Genomic DNA, 7215 nt, shown 5'->3' with positions numbered 1-7215 from the left:
CAGTCAACCTTTACTACAGTTCAGGACTCTTCCACCATTGTGGTGGGCTAAAAGTAGAAAATGGTGTGTGGGAAGAAGCTGAGGGTTTATTTTTGGTAACTTTTATCTCTTACAGTAGGAGGTAAGGTCATTAGTTGAAACTGCTTGGAGGAGGAGGTGTGAGAGTCACAGGGAGAGACAACTCATTATGTAAATGAGGGGGAGAGTGAGCCTCTTAGAGAAAGATGGTCAGCTCTCTGGGAAGCAACGGGAGCCACTGATCCTTAAACTATTGTGTTGATGTGAAACTCATTCTCCCAGTTTTGTGATTGTTTTCTCTAGCATCATATAACTGCCTGGGTCAGAAACTCAATAAAAAGAGAGGTGATGACTGGTGTTTGCATGTGAGTATAGAGGACGAGATATGGATGAAAGAGTAGAGGAGTTTTGCCTGGAAACCTTTAAAATGACTGTTTATAGAATCTAGGGTGTGCACGATAGTCAGAGCAGAGGAGTTTAAGCTGATATTCCACAGATGATGTAGTTTCTGTTGATGAGAAGATTCAGGGTTGGCTATGGGTGTGGGTTGCTGAGACAGAGAGGAGGAAAAGGTGTTGGACAGTGGAGATCTGTGGGTTGGATGATTCTTTATGTGACGTTGAGATGAGGTGTTGATGATGAAACTAGGTGAAGGGGCAACTGAGTCAGGAGCTTACGTCTTCAAGATTGGGGGAGAGTGATCAGGAAGTTGATAGGTAAAAGCATCAAGGTGAGGGTGTGAGTTTGCAAGATGCATTATAAGAGTAAGTGGAAGGAATGATACAGAAGAAGAAATGGAGTGCACCTAGTCCATTTTAAGACTGTATGGCTGTGAATATGAGGGAACAAAATGCCTTCCCCCTGAGGTGGCTACGGGAGAAATATGTCTCAGGGAACAGACAGATTTTAGGTAGGCAGAGAGTTGTAAAAATAATTTACCAACGGATTTAAAGTTGTTCTATGGTGGGAGTGGGGGAGCTTATCTTGGAGGGGTTTATGGTGGATTAGGTTGGATTAGCAGATGTACAATCCACATGGAGATGTGAATCCACTTACTGTCTTCCCTTTGGAGCCGAGCTTGCACTTTTATAGAAACTGGATAGTGTATAGGATTGACCAGAGGTAACATGTCCCTAGTTAAATCCTCTGAAAGCCAGCTGAGGATGACTGGAATGCAGAATGATGCTTCCTATCCCTAAGAGTTTATCCAGAACCATTTCCCTCAGCAAAGGCTATGGACAGAGCAAGTACCTTGGGAAATGAGTTCCTGTATGAAATTTAACCAGTCCCAAGAATTTTTCAAAGCAGAAGTCTTCTCTGTAGTGTAGTCAGTAGCTTGAATTTAAAATTATTTAGTTAATGTGATTTTTCTATAGTTGGTCCTATTAGTGTTTCACACAGCACAGATATGTAATTGAGTTATCTTAAAAGCCTCCAAAAAATGTCAGAAATATCATTTCTTTCTCTTATTTAATGGAAGTTTAAAGATGGTAGAATCCATGGGTGGTAAAGACATGGGAAAGACACATACCACTGCATACTTTTGTGTGGGTAGAGAATTTGTTCAAACCACGTGGAGGTTAATTTATGACATCTCCTGCAACTTTTAATATTCATTTCTATTGGTACCAAATTTCACTTCCAGAAATCTAACTGAAAATATTCTCACCGTATTTTAGATGCACAAAGCTTTATTTTTAGAAATGTCAGTTGTAAGACCATTGGAAATAGTGAAACATTTCAAAGAATATGCTTGTACATCAGTGAAGAAATGTTTTGAAAATTACCAAGCTTTTATCAAAAAACAACAACAACAAAAAAATAAGACAGTCATTTACAAGAAAGAGAAAGAACAGCACCCCCAAAAAAGACTGGTAAATATTGATGTGAAATGTTTTCTTTTGCTATATCATTAAACAAAAAAGTCATAGACTAAATATAATAGTATGTGATTGCAGTTTTTGTAAAAGAAAATACATGTGTACATTATATATCTACTTATAAATATATGGTAGATATATTTTGTCTACCTATCTACTTCATCAAGTCTAAGATATATTTTGGTCATAGTTCCATGCCTCTGAGCATTCAGTCTGTGCATCTTTTAATGTGTGATGTGTTATATTTGTTAAATGACAGTAGTGTTTGTTTTGGTACAGAAATTAACGGTGAATTTTACAATTGCCAGAGACATGGATGTAATGGAATAGGGCAGTAAGTAGATTAGTAGAGAGAGGTAGAAGTGGGTAACTATAGGAAGCAGGATACACAGCAAACAGCTAGTAGAAGTTGAGAAATATGTTAACAGTGTTTTTTTTGTCTTTCAAAAATATTTTAAAATTTAATTTAGTGTTTTCACTGAGGTAAAAATGCTCAAATCCTTTCTGAGAAGCCCAGTTGGTTTTTTTTTTATTTAAAGAAAGAGGAAAAACAAAACAAAACAGTAAAAGGGTACAAGTAATACAGAATTAAAAAAAAAAACAGTAAGAACTCACTAGATAATAGATTACATATTGTCATCTTACATATTGTCATCTTTTGTTCAAGTCACAAAATTAAAGCATACAAAGTGGACATTCAAACAGTGAGACTGCAAACAGTTGTGTTCAATGATCCAACAAAAACTTAGTAATATGGTCATCTATCTTAACACACCTAAACACACTTGCAGTTGTATCCTTTAGAGCACTTTCTTTTCCTCTCTTTTTTACAATAACAACTACACATTTTGGATTTTATTACTCCCACAGTTCTTATCACTTTTTTTTGGGAAGAGAATAAAACCAAATGTGACAAAACAAAGCAGAGTCAGTCAAAACAAAGGATGGACATAGTACATGACGTAATCTCAAGTCACAAGCCCAGTCGGTTTTTAAGTGTTGCACGTACCTGAGAAATCACTGAAAACAAATCTGCAAGGTGTTTCATCATCCCAGAAGCTCCTTTACTGGCTCTTCTCAGGTAGTAATTACTCCCCTCAAAATAAATTCTGGTCTGACTTCTATGCACACAGGTTAGTTCGGCCTATTCTAAATAATATATACATGAAATCATACATGAATTTCACTCATCAAATGGGATGCACTATTTTGTAGACCTCAACAACGCATAAACCGCTATGGGTTATGTCTCTCTAGGAAATGAAACGGGAGACCACAGCGTGGCAAAGAGGCCAGATAAGGGGGTGCGACTTGTCAATCACCGAGAACTGGAAAGAAGGTTGGACAATAGGGTGTGATCAGCCAGTCTTGGCAAACTGTGAACCCGCAGCCAAATACACCCACAGAACGACTTCTGAGGGTCCTGGTCTGAGGGCGAGAGAAGATACAAAGACGGCAACCAATGACTTCTCTGCCACTGCCGTCCTGTTCTCCTGGTGGCCCATCCTGTGCGCGGAGACTCATCTCCACCTTTCTTACTTTTTGTGTACTTCACTTCTTTACTACAAATAAATGTTATGTTTTCAAGTCTAAAAAAAAAAAAAGCCAAATTTTTCTGAGATTAAGTCCTCTTACTGTGTGTAATTAATGTGAAGTAGCTTTTTTCTCTTTCTTTATTGTTGACTGGTAATATGTGACGACACACTATTTCATTTACCCAGTTTTCTTCTGTTGGAGATTGGAGTGGTCTTACTTCTGGAATTGTTGTGAACAAAGTTGCTTGCTACCATATATGTGTATGTATATCACATATGTGTGTGTGTGTGTGTGTGTGTGTGTGTGTGTGTGTGTGTGGTCTTGCTGATTTCTCCTAGTATATGCATAAGTATAGAATGGTTGGATCATAGGCCAGACATAAATATTTGGCTTAACTGATATTTGTCAAACACTTTTCCAAAGTAATTAGAATACTTTCATTTCCTCCAGCAGCATATGAGATATGGTTGCCTCACATCCTTCCCAGCAACCACATTAAGCAACTTGGTGGGTGTTTGGTTATATCTCACTGTGGTTTTTATTTGCATTTCCTTCATGACTAATGATACTATTAGGGAATCATTAACTTACTGAACCTCTAAATAATATCTTTTTTGAAGCCCTATTATAACATTAGCTCATTAGACAATGGATGGTCCAAATTAGAATGCTTTGTCTTTTCATTTGCATTATGGGGATCTTTATATATTGAAGATATCAATTCTTCATCATATAGCAAAATCATCCTAACCTATAGATTTTCTATTTATTTGCATTGTGATGCACAGAAATTCTTAATTTTAATGAATATTAAATGTTATGTTTTATGGTTGTGCCTTTTATATGCTGTGTAAAATGTTATCTCTACATTAACATGAATATACTCTCCTATATTTTATCTCAGAGAGTTTATTCTCATTGTTTGCATTTACGTCTATAATCTGTCTCAAATTTTTATATGTTGTATAAGGTGGAAGGATCAAGGATCTTTTTTAATACAGATGTCCAATTATTCTAACATTGTTTACTAAAGAGAACATTGAAATTATGTCACAATTCAAATAATACATGAACTTGTGAACTCATTCTATTTACCTATAGATGTCACGTTTCCAGATAGATCACAGTTTGTCCATTTTCTTTGCTTTTTTTTAATTTTTATTTTTCCTGTTGGTGGAGATCAAATCCAGGGCTTGATTGCGTGCTGGGAAATGCTCTATCACTGAGCTAATCTCTCAGCCCAGTCTGTCAATTTCCATACCCCAAACACAGCTAGGGATTTTAATGGGGATAGTATTCTTTCTATGGATAGAAATTTAGAGATAATTTATATTATTATATTACTCTTTCAACTTGTATACCTTCAGTGTTTCTCCATTAAGCCTATTAGTTTCTTTCAGCAGTATTTGATAATTTTCAGTTTAAAAGCTTTTTTTTTTTACATCTTTCATTAAAATTTATTTTCCAGTATGTGATATTTTGGAATACAACTACATACAATATATTTCTTAATTTTTGTTTCCAATTATTTGTTTGTAGTATGAAGAACAGAACTGATATTTGCATTGACTTTTTATCCAACAACTTTTCTAAATTCATTTCTTTGTAAACCTACTGCAATTTTTAGACACTATTTTTGTATCAGCTGTTAGTAAAAAAGAGTGTTTTACGGATTTTCCTGTCTTTGTGCAGTTTACATCTTTTCCTTACTTTCTTGTTTTGGCTAGACCCTCGAGTTCAGTGCTAAATAGAATGGTGATAACAGACATTGCTATCTTGTTCCCAAATGGAAGGAAGACATTCACTATTTCAGAATTAGTATGATTTTAGTTGTATGCATATATATATATATACATATATATATATTTCTTTGAATAAAATATTCAATAGGCAGAGGAAAAATGCTTTATTTTTCAGATGTCTGTCTCACACAAGGAATGCTTGGCTAGTACAACTCAGTGAGTTTCCTGGTTCCTTTGTCCATTCTGGCCCAGGAAGGTGGAAGGACCGATTGTCCTGGCAGATCTGGGAACAGTGGGAATGCCCCTGTCCACCACTCCCTTTGTTGTCCTTCTAGGAACCTCCTGCTTCCACCCAAGGGTCAGGGATGGGATCACCAGTAAATCTGTCTGGATCTAGCATTTGTCTAGTAGAGCTGCCCTGTTGGGCTCTGAAACTAGGTCACAGCCCCAGACTTGAAGTTGGTGTTGGAGCTGCTCATCTTCCTTAATCTTTGTCTTAATCTTCAATTGGCTCAAGAGTCCAGATACTACTATCATACCATTTATTTTTCTCTCCCTACCCCTGAATCTTTATTATTGGCATTGAATCTTCATTGGTGGTATTAAAAGTTACATCACTTTTTGGTTGGACTAATTTCAGGGTCTTTTTGGACTAAAACTTGTCACAAAGAACTTTAAAAAATGTATCAAGACAACAGTATTTCAAGGTATGACCTTTAAGTGCCCTTTAAACCTCCTCCCCTATTGGGTTTATCCAGCCTCTTCCTCCAACCTTTCCCTTCTCCACCTTCTTTCTGCAGTGACCACTCAGATTTCATTCCTGGCAGAAAATTGCAAACATTTCCCCCTCCTTGAAGCCCTAGGTATCTCCCTCAGCACTGCCACCTCTGCGCAGCTGATTGAGCTTGTAGAATCTATTTCGCCCTGGACCAGCTAAGGGTGAGGTCTCCAAAGCCAAATCCCACAGAATTACTTCCCTGGCCCTATCCTGGAAATCCTATTCCTTAGTCTAATGGTACTTTGAGGTGCTCTGAAATAAATTAGCCATGCAGATCTCATTTCCTTCTCTTTACATCAGCTAACATAATAGAACCAACCTTACAGGAGATCTGCGAAGATAAAAAAGAGTTATTTGAGTGCAAAAGTACTTAGACCAGTGCCTGGCTCATAGCAAACCCATTACTTATTAGCCTTTATTATTAGCTGATACTGCGTGTGTTGGGCTTTTTAATGTATCATTCTATACTTTTATGGGAATGCTTTGTGTACACATAAACTATTTTTCAAATCACTTTCTAAGATTTCATAACAACACCTCTGGGTCTTATACTTTTCTGTCATTTCTTTTGTGCAACTTAAATTTACTGTCTGAGAGTACCATAAAAAATCAGTAATATTGGGATTCCAGTATTTTTTCACATATGTTTTAACATACTGTTAGCATCATCCTTTATGAAGTGCCAATGTTCTAGGGGAAGTGTCTTTATTATATTATACAAAAATTTTACTTTTTGGAGTTTTTAGAGAAAGAGATGAAGAAAGCTTCTATCAAGAAATAGAATGAAAACTAATTTAGCTTTTGGAAATCTGACTTGGAGTCCTAATTCTTGTATTTATATATCAGTTAGTTGATCATCTCTAATTTTCAGTTTCTCTAACTCAGTAAAATGATGACAAAAATGCCTTACTTTTAGTACAATATCTTTCTCTTGTATTTCAATATTTAGATTAAAAATATTGACATAATCATATTCCATCAAAGTACTATTTAAAACACTCACTGAAGCACTTGAATACTCGGCACTAACTAGTGTGAGAATTCGCGTATAGGAATGTGTGGTTGTGTTTGTTTTCATCTGACATTGATAACAATTGCATAAAAGAATGAAGATCAATTTCATCAAAGCCGCTTCTGTAGAGACACTAATAGGAGCTCCTGGATTGGAGGGGGGTCACAAAAATTGATGAAAAACTTGAAAAATGGGCCAATGTCCATAGTGTGAAAATTAGTTCCATTGCGTAGGACACACACTGCATTT

This window comes from Cavia porcellus, unplaced genomic scaffold, assembly GCF_034190915.1.
Source record: "Cavia porcellus strain 051 isolate PalLab524CR breed Dunkin Hartley unplaced genomic scaffold, mCavPor4.1 scaffold_1, whole genome shotgun sequence".
NCBI lineage: Eukaryota > Metazoa > Chordata > Mammalia > Rodentia > Caviidae > Cavia > Cavia porcellus.
The sequence above is the reverse complement of the archived record's forward strand: the minus strand, read 5'-3'. Positions refer to the sequence as shown.